Source organism: Haliaeetus albicilla, chromosome 4, assembly GCF_947461875.1.
Source record: "Haliaeetus albicilla chromosome 4, bHalAlb1.1, whole genome shotgun sequence".
NCBI classification, from domain to species: domain Eukaryota; kingdom Metazoa; phylum Chordata; class Aves; order Accipitriformes; family Accipitridae; genus Haliaeetus; species Haliaeetus albicilla.
Genome location: NC_091486.1, coordinates 35,177,367 through 35,202,179, shown reverse-complemented (window position 1 = coordinate 35,202,179; position 24,813 = coordinate 35,177,367). Strand labels below are relative to the sequence as shown.

Genomic DNA, 24,813 nt, shown 5'->3' with positions numbered 1-24,813 from the left:
TAAAGTTACTGCTTGGAAACTGGGCATCTGGGAGAGGTGTACTGTGTCTATCTAGTGTGTCACCCCTCCCACCCCCCCACAATAGTATACAGGTACAGCTTGTGAGCAGCCCCCAAATGATGTTCATCACTGCACAAGTGATTCTGATCTAGAGCAGGCTGGTGCTGCTGTGCCATAAACCGTTTTCTCCCTCACTTGACTGGTGTTAGTACTTGGGGTACTTCAACCAAAATCTGAAAGAGAAAAGATGTCCCTTTTGCTGGTCTCAGTGAATTCAAAGAATGGTACGTTCTCACTATAACACTGGTGTCACAACTTGAAGCCAAATTTAGTCCTAAACATCATTTATTGGTTCATCCAAATGCAGACAGTTTTCCCACTTCTTATGGCAATAACGTTGTTTATTTGCCATCTGGTTATTATACGTGATTCCCCCCCTCTCAAGATAAAATGAAGATCTTTTGATTAGCAACTACAGTAAAATGTGACTGATTTATTTGTGAGAGTTGCTGTTTGCTAAGTACATTGCTGTACAAAAGTACTGTTTGTTATGACATTGTACTGAGTCACTTGTTGATGCTATTTGAGGGAGTGAATTTAGTTAAAGAAACTGGAACAGGATGTTCATTTTATTTCAGTACTTGTAATCCTGAGTCATCTCTGATAGCTGATGAAATACAGCAACTCACATTTTAGACAGGGCTTCTCTTAACATAATTTGGGGATGCTGTAATTTGATAGAGGGTGGAAAAATACACAGAGCTGATTTTATGCAATGAGGTTTATTTTAGTTGTCACTCTCTGTTGAAGCACTCTTAAACTTCGCACATCTGCGGCACTTTACCATGTCTCTAAATATTTTGTAGTTAGAGTGAAACAAGTGCCAATGTGTAGATAGCATGCGACTGTGCAGGTGTTGGGATTTTGAGGACTCTGTCTCAAGTATGTTGGTTCTGGCTGTGGAGATGAGTTAGGTTGCTTCTTGGTTGATCATGTTGGCTGCCTCATGGTTTGCTTCCACTGCAAAAATAGGAAATCTGGAGGTGTTTGGTTGTGTGTGTGAGAAGTAAGAAAGCAAAGGGAAAGGTATTTCTCATGGAAGAGGTTGAATTCAAATATTAAGTGAAATTCTGGATATAATTTTATGCAAGCCTGTTCATCTGTGGGAGTGTGATTAATAAGGCAACTATCAGAGTAGCAGGAACCATCAAATGTGTATTATTATTATTTCCTGTAAGAATTTATTAATGATGGTAAGATTCTGCAGTTGAGCGTATTTCATCTTAGGAGCACAGAGGCCTTTCAAAATAATTTGCATGTGTCACTTCAGCTGCACTTAAGGGTAGCAAGCAGCAAATCTTTAAAAGCACAGAGTACTTATGGGCAGAAAATAAAGAATATTGACTCTATTTAAAACTGTGGAAAGAATTTATGTCGGAAGAATTATTAGATTTGGAATTTGACCAGGATGCATGATACTGCTTTAAGTGAGGGTAAACATTGATCAGAGGATATAAGGATGTAGTTTCACTTTTAATTTGGATACATGCATGTTCAATAGTGCAGTTAATGTCCTTGGTACCAAGGTGACAATCTGGCTGGGAAAGCAAAATGTTACCCCTCCTCTCGTGCAGTTGTTGGTTTTCTTTTGGGATCCTGTGGATCCAGGATAGCCAGGTTTGGTCTGGCACTGGTATGGCAGTATGCCTGTCCAAAGGCTTCTCCTTTCACCCCTTCGCCTCCTGACATTCCCAGGAAATCTGTGTGACCAGGCAGCAGAGAAGCTAAGAAGGCTCCTTCACACCTTAATAGGAAAGTACAATGAATACAGGGAATGTAGGTAAAACTATACATTTAAATTATCTGCAGTCAAGTAGTGAAATACATTCATCCCTTCTGGCACTGTTGCTAATTTATATTTAAAGCAATATGAATTTCATGAGCATTTTAAAAAATCATATTTTAAATTCAATTTGCTTTCAACTGATTTGATGTTTTGTGTAAAGTCATTTCCTGTAAACAGGTTATTGAATATCAAAAGACTTGTCTCATACATAATCTTTGGAAAGTAATAATATTATAATAAAGATGAGAACCTGGCCCTCATGTGAGTCGGCAAGCACTTTCTGGATCACTGCAGTCCTTTGGTGCTTGCTTTATCACAGTTAAGGGAGTGTCCTGGGCAAGGAACATTCGAGAAACAGTCAACAATAATATTATTGTTTTCTAGGCTACAGTAGGTTATTCTGCAATTAACTACTGATATATAATATATGAAGAAAGACATCGGTGTATTTTTTTTCCAAATATCAGAAAGAGAGTTGGAAGAAAATGGATTAAAATACCTCAGATCTGACAGACCTTTCAAGTTGTAGAGCTCGTGCAGAGTAATGGACTCTGTAATATTAATAGATATGTTGAAAAGCTAAGACATGTTTGTTAAAAACTGTTGAAGAAATAACTGCTGTATTTTCTTGGCATGGGATTCTTCCTGTGCTTGGAGACTGCTGTCATTTGACAGATGCTGCGCTATGTAAAACTGAGCATTGAAGTTGGTAGGAAGCTGAATCCTTTGCAAAAAGAAATAAATTGGCTTCTGGATGCCACCAATTTCTCTTCCAAGTGCTGAGTAATGTACCCTGGGTGTAAGCATATAACATACAAGTAAGCTGCTTGGGCTCTCTCAAAGATTTGATGGATTCCTATCATAGTATATCAGGCCAGTAAGGTTGAAATAGCTTTTTATTTATTCATTTATTTGAACAAGCTCTGTTGTGAAAGTAGGCTTCTCCTTCTGTCTTTGAAAACTGCCAGAAAAAGTAGTTTCCAAATTTTGAATCCCTTATATAGTAGTTGCATGTGGTGCATCAATGTAACATAAACACTAAACCAGTCCCTGTTATATTAAAGGTCATTAGGGGCAATTGAACATTGCACTGAGTAGAACCGAACTGTACTTTTGGCTTTCTCCAGCAAACTGCCTCCAAACTGATACAGGTTTGAAGCAGTTTTACACCTTAATAAAATTCGAAGCTAAACTTTGAAATCTCAAGCTCCTAAATTTTTCCAAATCAAAGATTTTTTTTTTTTTTTCCAGCTGCTGATTGCCATGGAAGGATTTGTGTTATTTCAATTAAGGAAGGAAGCTCCGCCTAATTGCTAAGTGTCAAAATGCCCTAAAAAGTAGAATTTCTGAGCTTGAGGCAACTCAGCTGAAGCCACTGAAGCATTTCTGAAACAGCACCATCATGTCCTGCCTCTGAACCTGCCTGAGGCCCCTTTCTGATTGTCTCTGAGGTTTGATGTGCACGTCTTGTGGTACTCAGAGATGTGAAGACTGTGGACAGGGCTCAGACAAAAGAGTTGTCCAGCCTTTCCCCTTCCCCATCACTTCTGGCCTGGCTCCAGATGTGGTACCTGTGGCCAGAGCTTTCTCCTTCTAAGCCAGAGGTTTTAAGCCGGATCCTGCTTGCTGTAAGCCCATGGAGTTGGCTGATGGTAGCGGTGCCCACATACATATTTAGCCTCCATCAGCTACATGTGTTTCAGTATATTGTTAATAAGGTTAGAAAAGACTTGCAAGCAGAAGGGTTTGTAGGCAAGGAAATCAAAGCAGACCCATGCTGCAGGGGTGGGAGAGAAGGATGAATCCTGGCAGGGGCTGAAGGAAAACCCTGTTACTGCAGAAGGTGGAGAGTGGTGGTCACTGCCAAAAGGAGAAAACAGCAGCTTGTCTTTGCACTCTGCACCATGTGTTTTATAGTTGTTGGGCAGATTCTCACCTGGTCAGTCTCGCCTCTATTTCTTTATCTTCAGTGGAACTGATGTGACTTAAAACTTGATAGAGATGTGACTTAATGTGTGTGTCTGAGAAACAGATTCATTACGAGGAATGGGGAGGTGCTGTACAAATCCTGAGTGTTCGTGCTGTAGTGCTTTTCCCCCGTGTTCCTTTTATGAAGAAAATGAAACGAATCCCTGAGGGTCACAGACATCTGGACCTAATCTGAAAATGCTGACACCATTGCCTTGATTTGATTCTTGGAAAAAAATTCAGAGCAGGTATAAAGGGGAGCAGGCCAGGCAGAATAGGGAAAATGGGAATAAAACCAGCTTTCCCCAGCGAGTACATGGCTTTGAAGGAGTAGAACTGTAATGTGTTCTGGTAATGCTGAAGCCTGCAAGTTAAAATTGTTACAATATGAAGCACATCCACAATACCCACAGCAGGAAGCTCAGCGCATTACAGTGGAATTAATACACTATATCTGTGGTCAAAACATGGGCATGCTGAATAGCAGCTAAATCATCTGGGAACAGCCTAGCCAGAAACCCCATATTCCTTTTGAGCTCTTGTTCTGAGAGCGTTTGACATCTCCTTTCCCACTCTGGGGAAAAGCAGAAGAAAAGCTTCCCAGCACCCGTGTGTGGGGCAGGGCTGATATCCATCTCGGTCACGCCAGCTCTGTGCTTTGAGAGGCTGCCATGTCCTCAGGGTCACTGAGATGCCTCCTCCGCAGAGACCATGGCCTGAGGGCAGTGAGTGGTGGTCAAAGGTGAGGAAGAAATAGCATCCTTCGGTTGTTGGCAGGCGTGCTGACTCTCCATCATGTTCAGTGCTCATAGCTGCAACTGGTATTCAAAGAAGTCACCACAGATGTTGCCACCTGGGACAGTCTCCCAAAGTATCCATAGCTCTCTGCTGCACCCAGAGGACAGATGATGCTGGGAGAAAGTTTTCTATAATGTAGTATTTCTGATGATACCAATGTCTGAGTGCCTGCTGCGAAGTGTGCAGAAAAGGCTCAGTGGTGCGGAGCTGCTAGGGATGTCTGCAACCTGCGTGAGGGATGGGCATCCCTTTGCTGCAGGGCCAGTGGGGTACGGGTAAGCTGAGAGTTTCCTATACGGTAAGAATAAATTAAATTGGAGAAGATGTTGTCTTTGAGTTCTTGAAATGCATGGGGAGGAGAAAGAAAGTTAATTTCAAGCGGAGGAAGTTCTCTGTGGCCAGGGCTCTTTGTGGCAAGGAATCCAGAAATGCCTGAGCCGGAGGCGAGGAGGCATAAGACCTCCTCTGCAAGGCACAGTTGCTCACGAAGGGGCAGCAGCACACCTCAGCCACCCCTGGACCTCCAGGCTCACCCGCCGTGCTGGGATGGGTGGACATGTAGGAGGGCAGAAGATACAGTCAGGTCAGGTGCACCCTGGTGTCTGCCAAACAGCTGGTAAGATCAAGCGCTGCTTTTTGGAGGCATATTATAATGTAAGATGCTGGAAGTACGACGATGAGTTTCCTTACTAAGGAGCGCTGCTGAACTGCTGTGTTGGGCTTCTGGCCCTAAACCAATGGCTCTGTCGTGTCAATAGGTGGTGCAAGTTTGCTACAGTTTCTGGAAGGCTGGAGCGTTTTTTCAAAGATTGCAGTGCGCATGTTAGGCTCGTAGTGGGATCGGAGAAGGGAAAGCTGAATACTGTACCAGCTGTAAGTAAAAGCTGAATCATAAATACAAGCACTCTCAATAGTCTGGGCAGTTCTAAACCAGCAGAGGCTGTTGTGTGCGTTACTTCCATAGGTGCTTGGGGCTGTGCCCGGTGGATGGCATTTAGACAGGTCTTGCGGCAGAGCAGACGGTGCTGCGCTCCCAAGCATAATGGCCAGGTCGGTGGGAGCCCCGGGTCTGCTCTCGGGGGCTCCCCCAGCCTCACTGCGCAGCTCAGCTGCTGCAGCTGAGAGGGGTGAGCTGTGCTTGCTCAAAATGAGCTCCTGGAGAAAAAAGGCTGCAGCAAGGAGGACAGCGAAGCAATTAAACTGTTAGTCTCCGTGTTCTGCGTAGCACTAAGTGGTTATGATGGAAAGTGAAAACCTTGCTGATGCGGAGCAGAAGTGACAAAGCCCCTGGAGTCAGCTAAAGCAGTTATGACTGCCAAAAAAAAGAAAAGAAAAAAAAAGAAAAAAGAGGATCTAAGCCAAAGCTGGGTGTCTAACAAGTCCTTGCACACTGAATGTGCAATTGCACAGTTTGCTGATCAGGCTGTAAATGTGTCCTGTAAGGTCTGTAAATGGGTTGTGTTGCAGGTCTGGGAAATCTGGTATAAATCAGAGAGGCAGAGTTAGCAGTTTGCAGGAACATGAGGCCATCAGGACTTCCACTGCCAGAGGAGTTCTGTCCTAGTGTTTCCAGTGGTTAACTGTGGGGTTGTGGAGTCTAAATTTATTATATGGAAATATTGGGTTCAGCTCTTTCTTTGAAATAGATCCTTATGGATAGCTGTTTGCAGGTCTACCCAACATGAGAAGAAATTAATGCTCAGGCCATTCAGTGTTTAATGTAAGGAGACTATCAAGTCAAGGGGAGAGTAACATAAGTGGTGCAGTCTGTCTGCAGGAATATTTTCTAAAAGGGTTTGTTTCTGTGCCCTGTAGCTGGCAGTCATCCTGCTCACAGCTGTCCAGGGAATGACGATTTCTCTTTGCTGCAGCTTTCAAGGTTTTTAACTGTGTCTGTTTCATATTGAAACAACAAAAAAAATTTCTTTGGACTGTTTTCATCAAAATGGAAACATCTGGTTTGGGTGTAAAAATAGCGGGTGTGTTCTCAACACAGTGCACATTTTGCTTCTGCTTGTCCTGATGTGCAAGGGCATTAGGTGCAACTACTGGGAAACTCAGGTCCCCCCCGGTCACTGTGGCACAGACCTGCAAAACCCATGGTGTGTGCGTGCGCCTGCCTTCTCCCTATCCAGACTCCCTGCCTGCTTTCCCGAGCAGCTTTAATTGAAAGCAGTATATCTCCAAGTCGGTTTTCTGGAAAAGCAGCATGATTCAGGAAAATGTTGCTTGATTAAAAATGTCTCAGACAGCAAGAACGCTACTGGCGATAGGAGCAGTGGCGATAACAGGGTTTAGACAGCTTTTCTACTATGTTGTCGCTTTGCTACGTTTGTGGATTAATCAAGGCCTTTGCCAGATAGGATGGAAAAGCAAAGTTAAGGCAGATCATGCCCTGGTATCTCTGTCATTCGTTCTCTCCCTCCCCTTCCCAGCTGCATCTCCTCGCACAGCACAGTTTTGAACAGGGTGACAGCTTTCTCCTGCTGCTGTTGAAGTCAAGCTGCAGGAAAAAGCTGCAGTGATCTCCAGTCACCGCAGCCGAGGAGCAGACCTTGCTGTCGTCCTCAGCTTCCCTGCTGGGCAGGCAGGTCCTGCTCTGACCTGTTCCGCCAAGCAGGATGGGTCACTTCACTTAATAGCATGTGATTCTCTTGTTGATGAATTCGGGGATGATGGCACTCTCCAGTGAAATGCGGAGTGCATCTGAGATGGATGGGTGAAAATGCTGCATTAAGATCTCTTGCTAATAATCCTTGATTAATGCGGTTATACTGTTGTTGTTAAAGGCTGTTGCTGGACAGGATTAAGGAAGAAAGACCTATGAGAAGCAGGATTGGTTGTGAGTTATCTCCCTGTATCTTTTAATCTCTCATGTGGTACAGCCTGATATTTTCAAGTCTTCCTTTTGAAATGGCAGATAGAAACATATTGCTGCTGTCTAAAACCTTTAATCTTCAAATGGAAATAAGCTTTTCTTGCAGGAGTAGGCTGCTTTTTCAGATGCTTTCAGAAATGCTGATGTTGTGCCTTGGTTGATCTGGCTAATTAAAAATGAGCTCCTGTCAATCAAAACCATTACTTTAATGGTAATAGCAAAAATGCAAAGTACAGCTCTAGTAAATCAGTGTCAGACAGAAATGTGCCTCATTTCCTCTATCTGATTCACTCAGGAAGAATCGAGGTTTTTATTGTGAGTTTTGATATTCATAGACCTTTCTGTTATGAATTTTACCCTTTTAATTCCCATTGCCTGCCCAGCTGACCAATGCGAATTTATTCAAAATACTTAATTTCTTGCAGGAAGTTTGGGAAGAGCATCGTGAGGTCTCTCATCGAGGTCTCCGCTGGGCTGAGTCCAGCTGGGTTCGAGACTCCTCCTCCTCCTCCTCTGCCTCATACCGTCTGCATCCCGGCCCCTCGGGAACACCTGGTTTTAGTAGATACTACATTTTGCTCCTGTAAAAATGGGCAGAACTGAACCTGGAGCCCCAGGTTTTCTACCCTGCTGTCAGTCCCCTGAGGTGTGCCATTCCCCAGGGCCTGTTTGCTGTCCTAAATGTTCAGACAGCTGACCCTGATGATGCTGAATCCTTCTCTGGAGAGACCCGTCTCACTGGCTATGACTGGCTGAGAAGGTGCCTAACGTAAGCTCCCTGGTTAAGCACATACAGACAGGGAAGTATTTTTACTCCCTCCCTTACACCCTTTGTGTGTATTTGGCTTTTAAAAATCTATTTCTGCACCAAATAGATCAGTTGTTGCAGTGAAAGATATTCCAAGTATCAAGTTTGACTCAGAAGCATGCAGCGTTAGGGTCGTGTGAGCTCTGTCCCTGGCTAGCAAGCAAGCCTGTTTTCAACAAAGACACAAACCGGAGCAAACCTGCTTTTATATATGGAATTTCTCAAACATTGGTACAAAGACTCCAGGTGCCTTAATGATTAATTAGACTCAAAATGGCAAATATGACCACCTAGCAGCAAAAACTAATTATATGCAAATAGTGAATTAACTCAACCCGAGTTAACTCGGAAGACTTCAAAGCAGCTCAAGGATTTAAAAAAAAAAAAATTCTTATTCCTGGCCCCCCCCCCAAATGCAAGGAACAGGCCTTGACCTTCCTCAGAATAGCCTCCTATAGAGAGACTCTGACTTTCCCTTCTTTTCCTGTATTTGCTAACCCCCGGTATCTCTTTGTCACTTAAACTTTTCAGTGGCCGTGTTCCCCTGCTTCTGTCTGCCCCAGCTCCTTCCCCTGCCAACTCCTGTTATCTCGGGCTCTGCCGTTCCTGTCCCTCCCTTCTTTTTGAAATAATGCTCTTTTGTTCTGCCTGCATGCACATTCTTGCATCCCACAGTCCAGTAGCACTTCCCTGGTCCTTCAGTTGCTGCCTTATCCCTTCTTTCCATTCTTGCCTTAAGCGCTCTGGTGCATCCCGTTTCTCCTGCCTGTCTGCAGCCTCACTGCAACCGTGAGCTAAAAATCCTCGCCTCTGAAGATGTAACTGGGGCGATTTAATAGCAGACCTGAATGCATCAAGACAGGCTACCGCAGGCTCAGTACCTTTTCCCAAGTGCTGTAAAAGTCAGTCTTCCCTAGTACTTAACTATTCTTCAGATTTAATTTGACACAAGCATGGTGGCACCAATTTCTTTCATGAGATCCTACTTTAGCCTGTCTCCTTGTAGGATACCTGGAAGTTAGCAGGGATCTGTGACGAAGAAGAGCTGACATAGATCCTGCATGCATTTGCAGCAGAACCTCTTGCCTTCCCAAGGTGGAGGCCTCAAAGAAAATATCTGCTAGGGTATTCCAGTGCTCTTACACCCCTAATTACATTCTCATGACTTAATCATAAGCTGCCTTTTGCTCAGGTCTGCTTGTAACATCTTTCTCTTTTCTGCTTCTGACGCGTGGGCTTTCCCTTTAATGTAGCAGCTGTTCAGTTCCTGCCTGAGTGATGGGATTGAAATACCTGCAGACAAGGAGGATCTTTCAAATTCCTTTTGAAATACACCTGGAAATTGCAAATTCAGTTCTCAGATGGAAAGCTCAATGTCTGCCACCCGAGGGAAGAAATCAGGCATGAGGTTCCTGCACAAACAGGCAAATGGCACAGATATGAAACACAGCCTCTATGTTTAAAGACCTCTGCACTTCACAATTCACCCCTGTTCTTTTACTAGGCAATCTCATCATAGTCAGTATTTTCCTTAAGGGCTTGAGTTCCAGTCTTGTGATCAGACTGCTTTCATTAAATAAAACTGGCCTGAAAGCATGAGGGTGCTCAACAGGGTGATGCAATGGGCTTGAAAACCACAAGACAAAGATACATAACCCCCCATTTTAAAGCTTTTTGGCTTTAGAGGTCATGATTTCTTTGGAGGAAACCAGGGTGATGATTTTGGTGTGCTGTTGGCAACTATTCACAGCTGGTTTTTATTTTTAAGGTGGCACCTGAAAGAATGTTTTCCCCTGGTTTTGCTTCTTTGGGATATATCTCGGGGTGGAAAAGATAATTTTGAAAAGTCTTTTTGTTTTGTATGACTTTTACATTTGAAATGTTGTTTTTTCTTAGACTGGAAGACATGGATTTTTAGCCGAGCTGTTTTGAACATGGCTGTTGACACGTGTACTTTGAGGAGAGCGCACCTCGGTTAAAGATCCCTCGCCGCCAGTGAAGGTTGAAGCAGCCTTTTGTCTTTTTCTGGTCATGTCTCCAACATGTGCGCGTTGAAGTAATTTTTCCTTTGGATGATGTGAACACACAATGAAGAAATTAAAATCTTGAGCATCCTTTGTGCTCTGTTGGGTGGCCCCCCCCCCCCCCGACTTGATTTTCTGATAGTGAGAAGAGAGATTGTGTGCAAGTGGGGAAGAAAACAAACCTGTATATAACAGCTCTAAGCTAGGATGAAAAATGCATAAAGTAAGCACCCTTTATTTCCCACAGGTCCTCAGCAAAGCTGGGAAAGTTCTGCCTTATTTTTCTAAGGAAAAAACAAGATTTACTTTTTAGAAAAATTTCTTGAGTGTTTAAGTTAAACATTTGAATTGAATTACAAAAAAAAAATTATATACAGGATACCTTTATCATCTGTTTAATGAAAACTAAAGCAAATCTGCAGACAAAGTAAAAGGCTAAGGTCTAGTAGAAACTTGGCAATGAGTTTGGGAACTCGAAAACCTTGAGAACTGTGTATTTGGATCATGCTGTCACCCAGTGATGAAAAATCTCCAGAGTCACCTTCTCGACCCTTTGCTGTATGTGATACATTTGTCATTCTACTGCATATTGTGAATTCACCTGGCTCAGATTTATGCACATATAAACATTATAATGAGAAGGAATTACTGCTGCCACCAGTGGATGTGTCTGGCCGGCTGCCAGGGAGTTCACTGATTGCTGGGGAGATGCCAACGTTTATGAAAAATGAGTATTCTTTCAAATCACAAAATTGTTTTTGATTGAGGGGGAATTATGAATAGCTGCAGTGTCTGCGATGGCCAAATAAGTTTACTCTGAAATCAGTGCTCGGCGCTCTGATTGGCAAACCGCTCGACAGCTATTGAGGTTTCTGGGCCTGATTCTTCTGGTGCAGGGACTGCTGCCAGTTGGGATTTGGCGTCCACAAAGGGGGTCTGGTCCCTGGGCAACCCTTTGCTGCTGACCGATAGCCCTGCCGGGCTGCTCCCCTCCACGCTGTCTGCTGCTCCTTCCTGAGCTGGCTCCTGCTGCTCATGAGTAGTGGAAAAAAACTTTGGTCTAGAGGGTGTCTAGAAACATTCTGTATTTCCTTTAGTTGGTCCCGACACCTTCTCCCCTTTACCACGTGTGATCCTGCCTCGGTTTGGCTGCTTTACTGTGGTTTCTTTAGTTTGGCTAGGCTCGCTTTGCCCTCCTGTGGCTGACAGCGGATATTCAAGAGGTCTGTACCGTGGCTGCCCCGGACTGATTGATCCCTGACATCAGTGTCCTCCAGAGCTGGAGTTGCCCACAAGCCCGACTCTTCTGCTCGAAACAACTCCTTGATGATTGCGCTCACTATTTAGTACTTGCTTTTCAGGGTAAACACAAATGTCTTGTCCTATCATTTAACGAAGAGTTGTAAACTCATGATTAGAATTGCCTATATTGTTCTGAACATCTCTAACTGGAGTAGCTAATAGATATCATTGGTTTAGAATTTATTTACACACCTTGAAATACAACTGAATTCTTATGAAGAGGAACCCACTGCCAGTTCTTCTTTTTCTGAACCCAAATAATTATAATTTCAGACAAAAGAATTCACAGTAACAGAAGCTTCCTTGGTAAGAGATAGAGTATTCGAAGTCAATTATTGAAATATGTATAATTATACCCCAAAATAATGTTAATATTGTCAACCTCCTGCAGAACTGTTGCTTCCTTAGCTCTTCAGATCTGTGGCTACTTCAGACACCTGTTGATGTTGATTCAGTTGTTGGTTTGTTTTCAGTTGCCTATTTGTTTTCAGAAGGTAATAAAATATATTGAGAGGGATAAGACTGGGGAATAGCTCACTGGCTCTGCGGGTTGTTGCCTTCTCGGATGCCGCAGGGGAGAGTTGTGTCAGCAGTGTGCAGGATGGCTTGAGCAGATGCATGGAAACTCACCACCACCTCGCATGGCCCTCGTGATGGTAGCACGTGGCTTTCTCCATCTGTCTCATGCAGGCGTGGGGACACCATCTCCCAGCACTCTGATTAAGCAGCTGGGACTGCAGGGTGATGTTAGATTGACTTTCTCCAGAGAAACTGGAGGTGTCAAATATGAGAGTGGGAAACGGCTTCCAAATTTATAGCTGCTGCATGTCAGGGTGACTTACTCACTGGAAGTGGAAGGTTTGGGTTTTTTTTTCATTGGCAGGTAGGATTTTTAATTAAAGATAAGAAAAATATCATGTTTTAATAGTGATGAAGAGAAAATTGCTGAACTAAGGGAAGCTGCTGATGTTTACATTTGACCCAGGTTGGCTCAGCAGGTACTCATTGGCTACGTTTCCAGTTTCAGCATGCTTCAATGATATCATTGGGATATTTTGATTTCTAGGTGTGGAAATGAGGGGGCAGCATGAACACACATAAAATAGAGCTTTCTTAAGAAATATGCTTTTAAAATACTGTAAATGGATTAGTAATTAACTGGTACTTCATTTGAGATACCTAAGCTGCTTAGATTTCAGCTCAGATAAGGGCTCTTATTCTCTGGTACATGTGTAGTTCCCTATAAATCCCTTAACTGTAAGGTTTGTGAAGAGGAAACAGGGAAGGGTAAAGGAGAGCAAACTTTGAGATGTATGAATTGCAACATTAAAATAAATACAAGCAACCACTTAAGATAAATGCAATAGACTAAAAAAAGCCAACTGATAATGCAAGGAAAAGCAGTTATTAAAGCAAGTAGGAGCTCTTCCTTTCCCCGCTGTGCAAATGCTGCTGCTCCAGCTAAGCTGATTTCATTTGATACCACATGCTCATTTCTCTGGCTATGGTGCCAGCTAAGGGTGGCTATGTCCCATGTAGAAGTCTGCCTTGTAGATATCTGAAGTTAGGTGAGAGTAATCCCACCACATATGTCATATGCTCCACAGTAACAGGATAAGATTTTTAGTGGATCCTTTTCTTCTATTTCTGAGCTTTTATCACTGTTGCAAGCATCTGCTATTGGCTGTGTATCCTCCTGGCAAAATTCCTGAAACATGTTCTTACAGTTTGTTGAGGATGATATCTGGGAAAAAATTGGGAATTTCTGTTCAAAGCTTACCCCAAATCATGTGTGTGATGCATTTTGCATAAAACACTCAGAGTTTGGGGGTAAAATTGATTTTTCCTGTTCTACTGTAACTGTAGGTAACCACAACTTCTTGTCCCTCCTACAGATACAGCATACTTGTTCTATTGCTAAGCTCTGAAAATCACCAGCATTATAACTTCTTTGAGAGTGACAGTAACAAAATCTCTCCATTTAATGCTAGAACTGTGTTCCTTTTTTGCCTCTCTTTAATAAAGAGGGTGTTGAGGATTCTGCACCATATGGCTTTTGCAGTCAAAAGTCCAGGTGTGGTAACTGGTGCATTCAAATGGTGAAGAACCAGTTTCTTGGCTGTGGCAATAATGATTGCATATGGCTTAATCAAAGATGGGTGCTGTGCATTGGAAGATATGTCCCTGCCTGCAGCCATGAAATTTCCAAAGCAGGACTGGGACCCAAATGTGATTATAATGCAAGTCAGAACGTAATTATGAATGCAGGAGGGGATGTGGGAGTGCAAACTGTGTTTGATATGGTAAAATCTTCGGCGTGTTGTAATTCTCAGCCTGAAGTTCTGCACCCATTGAAGATTTCCAGAGTTGGAGCTTTGGAGCTGCTTTAATGTGAAATATTTATTTTTACATTACAAAGAAAATAATGGCCTAAGAAAAAAAAAAACAACCCAAAAAAACAACAAGGAAAGTGTTCGCAAAACACCAGGATTAGGACTGTGAAAAATTGCATAGAAAATTGCTTTCAGGTCCACATTTCAGAGCCAAAGTGGCACGAGTTCTCAGATGTGACAAGCAATCACTGGCTCCTCTTAGACTCTACAGGACCTGCTGAGTGCTCAGTTTGTGTTTGAAAATGAGGCCACTGATTTAGGCTTCTGTGTAGGGACTTAATGGCCTGATCTGAGGCATCCACTTCAGAAAGTTTTGACTGGATTCACATAAACCCTTCAAGTCAGAGTATATAATTTCGTATTTCCTGTGGCCAGTCAGAGACTTAACTCCAGTTTTGCATTTCATATGCAGAGATTGTTTATAGCCCTGTGAGGAAGGGAGGTATTTTAAGCAGTGTTGTTCTGAGGACTGGTCAGTCTCTTAAAACTCACTGTGTGCTTCTGCTCCTGCAGGTCGAGGGTAGCAAGAAACTGAGTGGATGCTTGATGACAACTTGGGGATGGGCAGACTCGGCAGCATCCTGGCTCCCACCCTTGGCAGTGAACAGAACTGGAGGCTCAGCGCTGCGGAGGGTGTAGTCCCACCACTTCCTCCAGCCACAGGTATGTCATTCCTGGCAGGGATTTGTCCAAGCTGCTCTTACCAGCATCTGATGATGGAGACTCCTCAGCCTTCCTGAGCAATCTCTCTAGTGCTTTGTGGTGGCTACTGTTAAAAAGCATCCCCTCACCCCTTCTGATGTTCAGTCTAACTCTCTTTGCTGACATCTTAGGTCATTACTTTTCCCCCTTCCCTTAGGGAGATAATACCTAGATGATTTCTTCTTAGTTTTGGAAAGTCCTCCTTGTATCTGGCAGGTAGTCATGTTTTCCTTCAGTCTTCTCCTCTTTGTGCAGGAAGGTTGAAAGTATTGTGACAAATGCATCATGTTGTATTTTTTGTTCCTTTGATGCTCTTGGCTCCCTCCATTTGGCCCGTAGCTTTCTAAATGCAGCATTTCAGCCAAGGTCTAAGGACTGCTGGGTTTGCTGTTATTGTTACTCCATGGGGATTTCTTATAGATACTGCATTTTCTGACATAAGTATTTTTGCAGCAGCATAACTTTGACTTATATTAATTTTACGATTCCTTACAAACATCCCAGAAATGCTTCCATGCCACTGCCTTGCCATTCCCTGTTTCATAAAGGTGTTTATCCTGACTAAGTGTAGGCCACTGCATTTTTCTTCACTAGATCACAAACTGGGTTACATTTTTAAGACTTAGAGTTTGTTCTTCTGATTTGCCAAGATCATGTCTATTCTAGCTCTGTCTTCAAACTTCCTTAAAGCTTTTGTCATCTGCAGAATTAGTAAGCGTGTTCTTTTCCATCATCCAAATTATTTATGAAAGTGTTCAAGTCACCCAAGACAGATCATCATGGAAAATATCCTTCCAATTTGACAGTGAACCACTGATACTGCTCTCTGAGGACAGAGTATCTTCTGCACTCGAGGTCAAGTTTCCTTCTTTTTTTTATGATTGCATCTGCAAAGAAAGCCTTGCTGAAGGCAAAATATGTATCATCGCTCCTTTTTTTTAGTAAGAAGGGAAGCACAAGATGATCAGGGATGGTCATGCAAATTTTGTCCTGTCCTACTATCTGATCCCACTGAGCCAGGGACAAACTTGATGGACAGACCAAGGTGGAAGGAATGGGCACAAGGGCTTTTCCTTTCCACATTTCTTTTCCTTTGAGTCCTATGGGATTTGGATGGCCAAGGCTAAGACAGAAGAATACCTTCTCATGTTAGCCAGCGTGTAGGCGAGTCGGTTTCTCTCGGTTCCTCGGATGTAATCCTGTACCGCGTCCCGACCAGGCTGCCTTTACGTAAACCCAAGGCGCGAACGTGCTGACTGGACACGCTCTCGCGTTACCCTGCCAGCCTCGACCTACTAAACAAAGCCCGGGACCTTGGGAGCTCAGCACCACACCAGCGGTTTTAATTGCTTTCAACCAGGACTTGACGCGCAGCCAGGAAGTGCACCAACTCTGAAAGTCACCGCCTCAGCAGGGCTGTATTAAAAGGAGATTTAGTGAGGGGGACACGGATGGGAAGTCGCCGGAGAACTGCTGCCAAAGCGCTGGTGGTCTTTAGCCCGTTTTGTCACCAGTGCCCCCCGTGGTAAGACGGGCCTTTGCCCCTGCCGGCCCGCCGTCTGCAGAGAGGTCCGAGGGGGACGATCTGGAGCGGAAGGCGGCCGGGTTACCTGCCCCGGCCCCGCTGTGGGGCCGCCCGTTCGCTGGGCGGCGGGAGGGAGCAGCGCGGTGGCGCGGAGGGGGCCGTGTTTGGGCTCCCGCTGCCGCGGGGCCCTCCCTGGGGCCGCCGGAGGAGGCCGGAGGGAACCCTCGCCGCTGCCGGGAGAGGCGTTACGGCACCCTCGCGGCCAGAGGGAGGCCTCCGGGAGGAGCCGTCGGCTGGGCGCCGCCCGTTCGTAGCCGACCCTGAGGGACGGCCTGAGGACGGGCGGGCGCCGCCTCCCCCGCGCCTGGTGCAGGCTGCCGGCGAGGCGCCAGGGGGCGCCGCAGGGCCGCGCCCCCGGGGCCGGCGGGCGCTGCCGCCGGGGCCGGCGGGCGGGGTGTGTCCGTGGGGTTTCCGCCGCCTCAGCGTGAAGGGACCGCCGCCCCCCCACCCCGCCCGTGTCGGGGCTCTCCGTCGGCCGGGCCGCTGGTGGGTGCTGTGGAGGGCGGAGGCTTCGGCCCACCGGCCTGTCAGACCCCTGTTTCTTCCGTGGAAAAGCAGCCCGGGCGCACCCGTGGCCCGTCCGCCGTGGATGGCCTTGATGCCGCAGCACGGGGAGGCTGTGGCGGAGGGAGGGGGCTGCGTTCCTCCCGGGGTGCAGGGGCTCGGGAGGAGGAGGAGAGGCCGCAGCGCTGGCCGTCCTGGAGCTGGGCGAGGGGCGAGCTCCTGGGGCTCAGGCCGGGCTTCTTCAGCGGCGGGAGCCGGGTGCTGTTCGCCTGCGAAATGGCTGCACCGGGACTTCGTGCTGCTGCACGTGCAAGGAATATCATCCTTAGAAAAGATGCACGTACCGGACATACTGCAATTTTACGCGCAAGATCTGTGGAAGGGAAGTGCAGCCTTTACGTGAACAGATACTGACTCATGCTACATTTCGCTGGTCCAAAAAATTGGCGTCCTGAGGCGCTAGCAGCCTGAGCTGTCCCGAGGGTACAGCACCGACCTGCCCCTTAGCTGGGGTGAAACTTGGGTTTTCTCAAAGCGTTTGCAGTCCGTGGTCTCTGTCGGGTAAGCGACCTTGAAGATCTCTGATGGTAGAGGAAGGGGAAATCCTGTGAACTGAGCCCCACCTATAAGCAGAAAAGAAGCTGCAGAGGGTGAACTTCAATGCGTCCTTGGATTTTGCCTGTGCTACGCAGCATCCCACATAAATTAGTGGTGAATCATAACACAGTGACAAATTCCAGTCCCCGCGACTGCCCCTCTTCCCTTGCTTATCTGCTGGCTGCTGCCTTGCTTCGTGCTAAGCAGGTCACCAGACCATAATAGTTCAGTGGTTCTTGCATAGGTGACTTGAAAGCGCATAGACTGCTTGAAAGTATGGGCTGGGGAGGGAAAAAAAGAATAGTTCTACTAATTATTAAAAGCGTGGCGTAAGTCTAGTGCTGTAATAAGATGAGATTTCATACCATGAACATTAGTAGCCACTAATGGGAAGCATCACGTATAAATAACATTCCCATCTGGTTAAATATTTTCCGCTGAAAGGTAATTCCTGACTACTTGCTTTTTCCCGAAGCAGGCGCTGTCTCCTGCTTTGGCCTGATGCTTTGCTGTGCAGGCATGCGGTCCCATTGATAGTGCGTAGTGAGGCATGTCAAGCATTTTGCACCATATTCTTATCTTAACTGATATTCATAACCCTCCGACTCTTTCATGGGGAGGGGAGGAGAAGGCAGAGCTATGAATTAAAAGCACCTGTGTATGTGAGGAATACAAAGAATGTTGATTTCTAATAGTTTCATCCTGCAAGGTATAATATAAACTAAGCTGGAAAGTAATGCTAGTTGTTTCATTTCCTGAGGCACTTGACTCACCTTTGTGCTATCGGAAGGCAGATTTTCAGTTGAACTGAAGTACAGTAGTGGAACTAGCAATAATAATAATTCTTACTTTTGTATTGTTTCAGTAAGTGGTGCTAAGGACCTGTTCCTTGGTTTCCTCTCCTGTACTTTGAGGGTGAGTTAGATGGATCTGACATTCACAGCTTGTTAATCACCAGAACCCCAGGTAAAAATAACTGGATACTTTAAGTGCTGTAAGATTTTCTACTGACACTTAATAACACCCTGGATGTTTTTCTTACCTCTTGTACTGTGTGTGCATTGTAGTAGTTTCATCATTGCAGCATAAACGTGTCTTCAGCCGCATCGAGATGGAGCAGGAAATGGGGTGGATGTTTGAAGCTGCAACAATGGTTTTTGTTACATTTGGCAATTTTGTTCCAACCAATTTTATTTGGCTTATTGTGAGTGGGGAAAAATACAGTCCTTGAAAGTGCAGTGTTTCAAGCCATACAAAAAGGAGCGGCGCTGTAAGGAGCGTTACGGACCTCTGCATCATACCACTCTTTTGAGGGAAGGACAAATGACGTGTAAATTTTATTTGTGTACTCTTAGATTCTGCTCCTGTTTTGACATCAGGAACACAGTTGCATTCACTTGATATTTTCACCTTGAATTGCTATTCTCATAGCAAGAAGAAAGATGTGTTTTGGAAACAGTGAATTTCAGGTGGTAGGATTATTGTAGATCGAAGGACTACAATAGTGAAGAAGAGGAAGGTGGTCTTTAAGTTTTTTTATTTACATATCCATTTTGACACTAACATCAGAAATTGTGTAGTCTGATTTCTGCCATGTATATTTAGGGTACTCTTGTCTCTAACTAGAACAAAGCTAAGATAAAATAGCTAGGCTCTGTGGCCTGCCTTCTGGGGAGCAGCTAAGAAATCTCAATGGCTGTTATCTTATAAGATTCTTCAATATTAGTTGGTGTTACAGGGCATTGGTTGTCAGGTGATATTCTCATTGTTATAGATGTGATAAGTCTCTGCCAGAATTCGGCTGGCATGCAGCTGCATGGACCCAGCTCAAATTGAGAGGGATTGCTAGTTAAATGCTGGTTGGAGTTCCCACCTGGAAATTCAGGAAAATTAAACCAAACTACCTGCTGCCTAATAAGCTAATTTCCCTCACATGCAAACATGAATTAATTGGTTTAACAAGCAGTACTTTATTAAAGGGAATTAAGTTCCTGTAGCTGGTGCTGCTTTCATCTGCCCACGTGATCCTGGAGAGCAGATGCTTGGCTTTAGTTTTACCATAGATGTAGTGTTTTTGCTTCCCTGAAGCCTACAGAGTACCTGTAAATGCTGATCTGCATCCAGTGGGAGATCCTGCCACTTCAGGTGCTCACCAATGTGGGCAAGGGCTACCTGATCAGAGCCCTGTGTTGTCTGAGTTGGGGAAATTCATGATCTCATGACCTTTTTTGGGTCTCTCTACTAGGGACCACTTCCATATTGCATAGCTTCATTTACACAGTGTTTGGCCAGTGTCCCTTGATCAGAGCTGACGCATTGGAAAATACTGCAGGCCTTGTCCGTGCATTGTTTATTGCATTCCTTACGTTGACACTGCATGACATACATTTGTTCCTGGATATGCGAACTCTGCTGTAGTTGTACTTGTTTTAGTTCTAGGGAATGCATATATTGGAGGGAAAGATTTATGCATCAGGCATGTCTTTGAATCACAGAGTGCTCCCATATTAATAGTTCTAGGTTTTAATATTGCTGTGACAGTTTGCTGAAAAACAGATGTATACATCCTCACAAACACTGATACATGAAAATTCCCCTCTAAGCTGAGGGAAGAGACTAATTTATTTTTGCTGTATGTTCATGCCTTTCAGCATCATGAGCGGCAGCGCTAGCCACAACTGATGTCACAGAGTCCATGGCTAACAAGCAGGAAAGAAAATCAGTGTTTTCACAGCCTTGTAATGCCCTATTTATTTATGTAATAGATTGAATGTCATGTAAAGTTTGAAACTGCACTTAGCTTTTCTCAGCTCCCTTGATCTGTCTCACAGCTGTGGTAGATGGTAGATGGGTCTCTCAGCTGCTGTTGCTGCCTCTCTAATCTGCACTTTGATTTTGCAGGCATTTCTTATCTGCTGGTTGTGGTCTGTTTGACACATCCAGCTATGCAAGGAAAAAACAGACTGTTGAGAACTCGTGTGATAATACTTCTGCCCCAGTATAAAGGAACTTTATGTTCCTTGCAAACTGCATGTCTTAAAAAATTCTTATAAGAACCAAGTTATTAAATGCCAGTGTTAGCCTAATTTATTTTACACTTGATTCTTCAATGGGTATAAGCTGATACATCTCTGTTGGTATCACTGGAGCTGTATGTGTTGTCAGAGAAAACTTCAGAGCTGTGTAGTTCCTGGAGCTTAGTAATGACCTGATTTTACTAAACCTGCTCATGATGATTAATATTTTTGCCTCTATGTCTGTACGTGAGGGCTGAGCCTGGGTTCCCTAAAGCTCAGGCTGACCCTGGAGACAACACCCTGGAGTCAGAAGCTGCACTGGATGACGTGAGATCCAGATGACTGGACACAGCCAACGACTTACCACACTGCCCAGGTTGCAGCTGCCTGCCCGCAGGCGGTATACAGGCTGCCCCTGCGGCTGAACTGGGGTGGGTTACAGGGTGTGCCATGCCGTGGGTAGTCTAAAGTTTGCAGCACCATAGCTGTTGGTGCTGTTCATCCTGAGCAGCAATGCTGGCCGCGTGACGTGGCCCTGGCACTGGAGCCTCCTGTAACTGCATCTGTCATGAGGCACAGTCTCTCCCTCTCTGCAGAAGCCCTCCATCTTCAGCGCAGAATCGGTTTTATCTAGGCTTGTGCAGTTTTTTGGTATATAAGTGCATGCAAATTATAATTACTTTGATGTTCACAAGCAGGTTTAAAACTTGACTTCTTTGGTTTGCTTCTAGCTCCATTTGGGAAGCCAACTACCAAAGCCTGCTCCGACTACCATTTTGTCTTCTGATCTGAAAAAGCTGGTGCAAAAGAAAACAAGCTGCTTCTGCTTTGCCTCCTGCTTTCCTGTGGTCTCAATGACATAAACCTGCTCCTTCAGTGGCATAAGGCTACGAGTAAGTGTTTTGCCAGAGCTGTGATATACGTAACCAGCTGTTCATCTTCTCTAAGTGGGGAAGAAAATCACCCAGAGGAGCAATGGCTCTCCCTGAGGCAGCAGCTGACGTGGATTTATGAGGCTGTAGCAGATATAATCAACCTATTTAGTTTTCCCAAAGCAGGAAGGGAAGCTCTCCTGTGGGAACAGACCTTCTGTACCCTTAAGCAAAATAAATCTTGCTTCCTGGGTGAATCTGCTAGATGGAGCCAAAAGCTGGGTGTCATGCTGCTTCAGCTGCGGGAAGCTTATTTACCTGCTTGTGGAACAAGATCTGCTGAGGATGCTCTGGGCTTTATTTCACCTGGCAGGTACCACACTCTATCCTAAACCTTTAGAAATAGCTTTCTAATGGATACTTGCCTGCCTGAGGAAAAGACCGTACTCACCCTTTCTTCCTCTCTACTTTAGGCTCTAAACTAGTGTTAGTTTTTCTGACATAGAGTGCTGCTTTTCCCTGAGAGGTGACCCTCATCAGCAATGACCCATTTCAGCAATGCTCCCTGAGTAGATGGTAGTGCTCAGGTACAACCAATGCTGTTGAACCTGGGGGCTGGTAAGAAAGCACATTAAATCTATGGCAAATAGTGCACAAGTGAGCTGTGCCGTTTCCGATTCTGGCATTTTCTCGTTTGAATTGTTTGGAGAGCAGGGCAGGCTGAGCAACAAGGGCCAGAGGTGAGCCAGGGCTCAGGAAAGCATGCGTGCGTAGCAGTGGCCCTTGAGAGGGAAATCTTCTCCCTCATCTCTCATGAGACTTGGGAACACAGGAACTATTCTGAGAGCAATGCTGTCTGTGCCTCTGATTGTTTGGATGCTCGCTTATCGCTGTGAGGCAAGTGCCTGGATGCAATCCTCTTGGGGGGAAACCTGTTGTTGTTTCCACTATTTACTTTTTATTGTGGTAGTATCTGAGAGCCACAGTCGTGGTTCGGAGCCCCCTTGTGCAGGGAATTGATTATGAGTGGGACCAGGATGAAAGGGAACGGTTCCTCAGGGATGGGCTGAAGTCTGGTATTTTTCTCAAGTTTTATGGAAAAAAATTCATTAGTTTCTAAATGAGTGACAGAGCTGTTGGTATTTATAGCCAACGTAAGCAATCTAGCTCCTTCCAGCATTTTACTTCAGGATGTGAGCAGTGGAAGTCTGAGTCCTGGGAAGAGGAGCTTGTAAGCTGAGCTCTGAAAGTGTTACTGCATTTAGGTAGCACATTTCAGTGGCAAATTCTGGCATTTTTAGCCTGTGCCTGTGGTTTCAGAAAATATTGAGGTAAAACACAGGTTTGAGAAGATGTGGAAGTCATCTTCAAGGGGTGAAATATTCGCCATCTGTTGGAAGATCTAGTAACAGTGTGTTTAAACATTTGCACGGTGCAGGCTAAGAAAGTTGGTAAATGCCTGTGGAAACTTTCATTGTTTTCTGTTAAGTGTGACCTTTTCTTACCCCTCTTTTTCTGTTTTATTTTATTGGCTGCTTTTGTTTTTTTCTTTAAATCAGAAGAAGCTCCTTGGGGGAGTTACTGTAGATCTACTTCAAAATTTCTTTGTAAAGCGCTGGGATTTTTTGCTTGTCTAATTCATGCTGAGAAGCAGTGTAGTCCACAGGAAGCACCATTAATTTCAAGGAACCATTCAGCTTTAGCAAGGTTGATTAGTTGAGAGTATTAGGTGAGAGTTCTTGCAATATTGAAAGTGTCAAGCTATTACCAAATTTTACATTGATTTTTACCGATTGTCACATTTTTTGACAAGTGCTTTAATTGTTGACTGGAAAAGGAAATGAGTATTCATGTTCCTTCTTTTGCTGCCTCTCTATTTTAGAGAGAGGAGTAATTCATTATCTCATGGATAGAAAACAATTAAAGTGTTGTTTCTTTCATCACTGCATGATAGTGGAGTAACAAAATGGTGTCTCAGACCCAAAGTTCTTAACGGAGTTCTCAGGAGGGAGAGGAGTACTGCGTGCAGCTGAGCTGGCATAAGAAATGTCTCATTTGTCATGTGCTAGGGGGTGATTGAAATCTCCCTGTAAGCCACTCTATTAGATATGCTTATGCACTACTGAAAAAAAAATACAGGCTGTAGAAGAAAATACCACTGCAAGCAAAGCCTGAATATAGTAATACTTGTAGGCAGTGCTCCACTTATCTGGCTGAGAGCCAGCTTTTTTATGATACAGGCATCAGTGTTTGTTTAATGTGTCCCTTATCAAATCCAAAAGCTAATATTTGAGTTAGTCCTCCATGAAGATAAACAGGAACTGTTTGAGTGAGAATTAAGATCTTGTGTATCATACTCCTCAGAACAGTATCTGGGTACTTTACCTTGAATCTAAAGAAATGTCTTGAGATGTGTATTCAGTCTGTGTTCAGAGAAAGTTCTCTTAAAAGCTAGTTTACGTAGTGAAAGTATTTGGGGAGGTTATAGCAAAGAGGGGGATCTTGGTTTTAATCAAATGCAAAGCACGCTGGAGTTGATTTGAATCCATCAATTGGCTCTCAGGTCAGGCTTTTAGTCCTGAAGGTAGTAAAGATTCTGTCTTTTGAAGATGCTCAAATAGGGCTTCTGTATTCCTACAAACAAGAATTCTGCAATCCCAACCTAGCTGTGCAAGGGAGTCTGGTCCGCGATCATCTTTTCTGCTACACAGCATAGACAGAGCTTACAATGCTCCATTGGCTTCAGTGCCTCCATTCCAAAACTGCATACAAATATACAAGAATAAAATTAAGCTCCACATACTTACCTCTCACTCAGTTTAACCACTGATGATTTTGTTTCTGAAAAAGGCACTTTTGAGTACCTTATGTACAAACTCAGTCAGATTTGAAGGCTAGCAGCAACATAAGGACTCTTACTATATGGTCAGGATAAATGTAAATAAATGGATGGTGCAACAAATAATTCTAGGGTGCCACTGCTGATGGATGTCAGGACCCCTCTTTCCCCATCACCACCGCCAAAAAAACCCCAAACCAGTAAAGTTAGGTGGCTGCAAAGTTTAACATGGGTTAGTAGAAACCTGGTGAAAAACAATCCGATAATGCAAATCATGGTTGTAATGGCAGTGAAATAAGGATGGAAAACAAGCAAGAAGATGAGAAGGCTGCAGCCACAGCAATGCAACTTGAGAAAGGAACAACACAAATGACCACTGTACTAAATCCAGTTAAGAATGAAACTGTAAGATATATTAAATGTAGTGGGCTTTTCCTCACTAGGCAGTATTCACATAGCATTGAAAGCTGAACAGGAAAATCTGAAAATATCACAATGCTATGTAAAGAGGATTATTGTGCAAAACAAATTTCTCGTAGTCAGGAAAAAAGAAACATTTGTTAGTGAGGGCAAGCTTTAACTATTGATACAAGAACAATAACAACTGTTAATGCTGAATAATAATGAACATTTGATGTCTTCAGGTTCTTGCCAGGCTCACCACATGCTTTGTCAAGTTA

The 24,813-nt window shown here is 44.4% G+C and overlaps 1 long non-coding RNA gene across 1 annotated transcript in view; it reads left to right on the top strand.

The window, feature by feature from the left end:
• The first annotated feature begins 17,043 nt into the window (after positions 1 to 17,043).
• Positions 17,044 to 24,813, top strand: part of LOC138685136 (uncharacterized) — a 46,821-nt gene continuing 39,051 nt past the window's right edge. Inside the window, exons 1-2 of the long non-coding RNA XR_011324398.1 lie at positions 17,044 to 18,371; positions 21,154 to 21,315. This is a non-coding gene — a long non-coding RNA (uncharacterized lncRNA). The remainder of the gene's footprint in view (positions 18,372 to 21,153; positions 21,316 to 24,813) is intronic.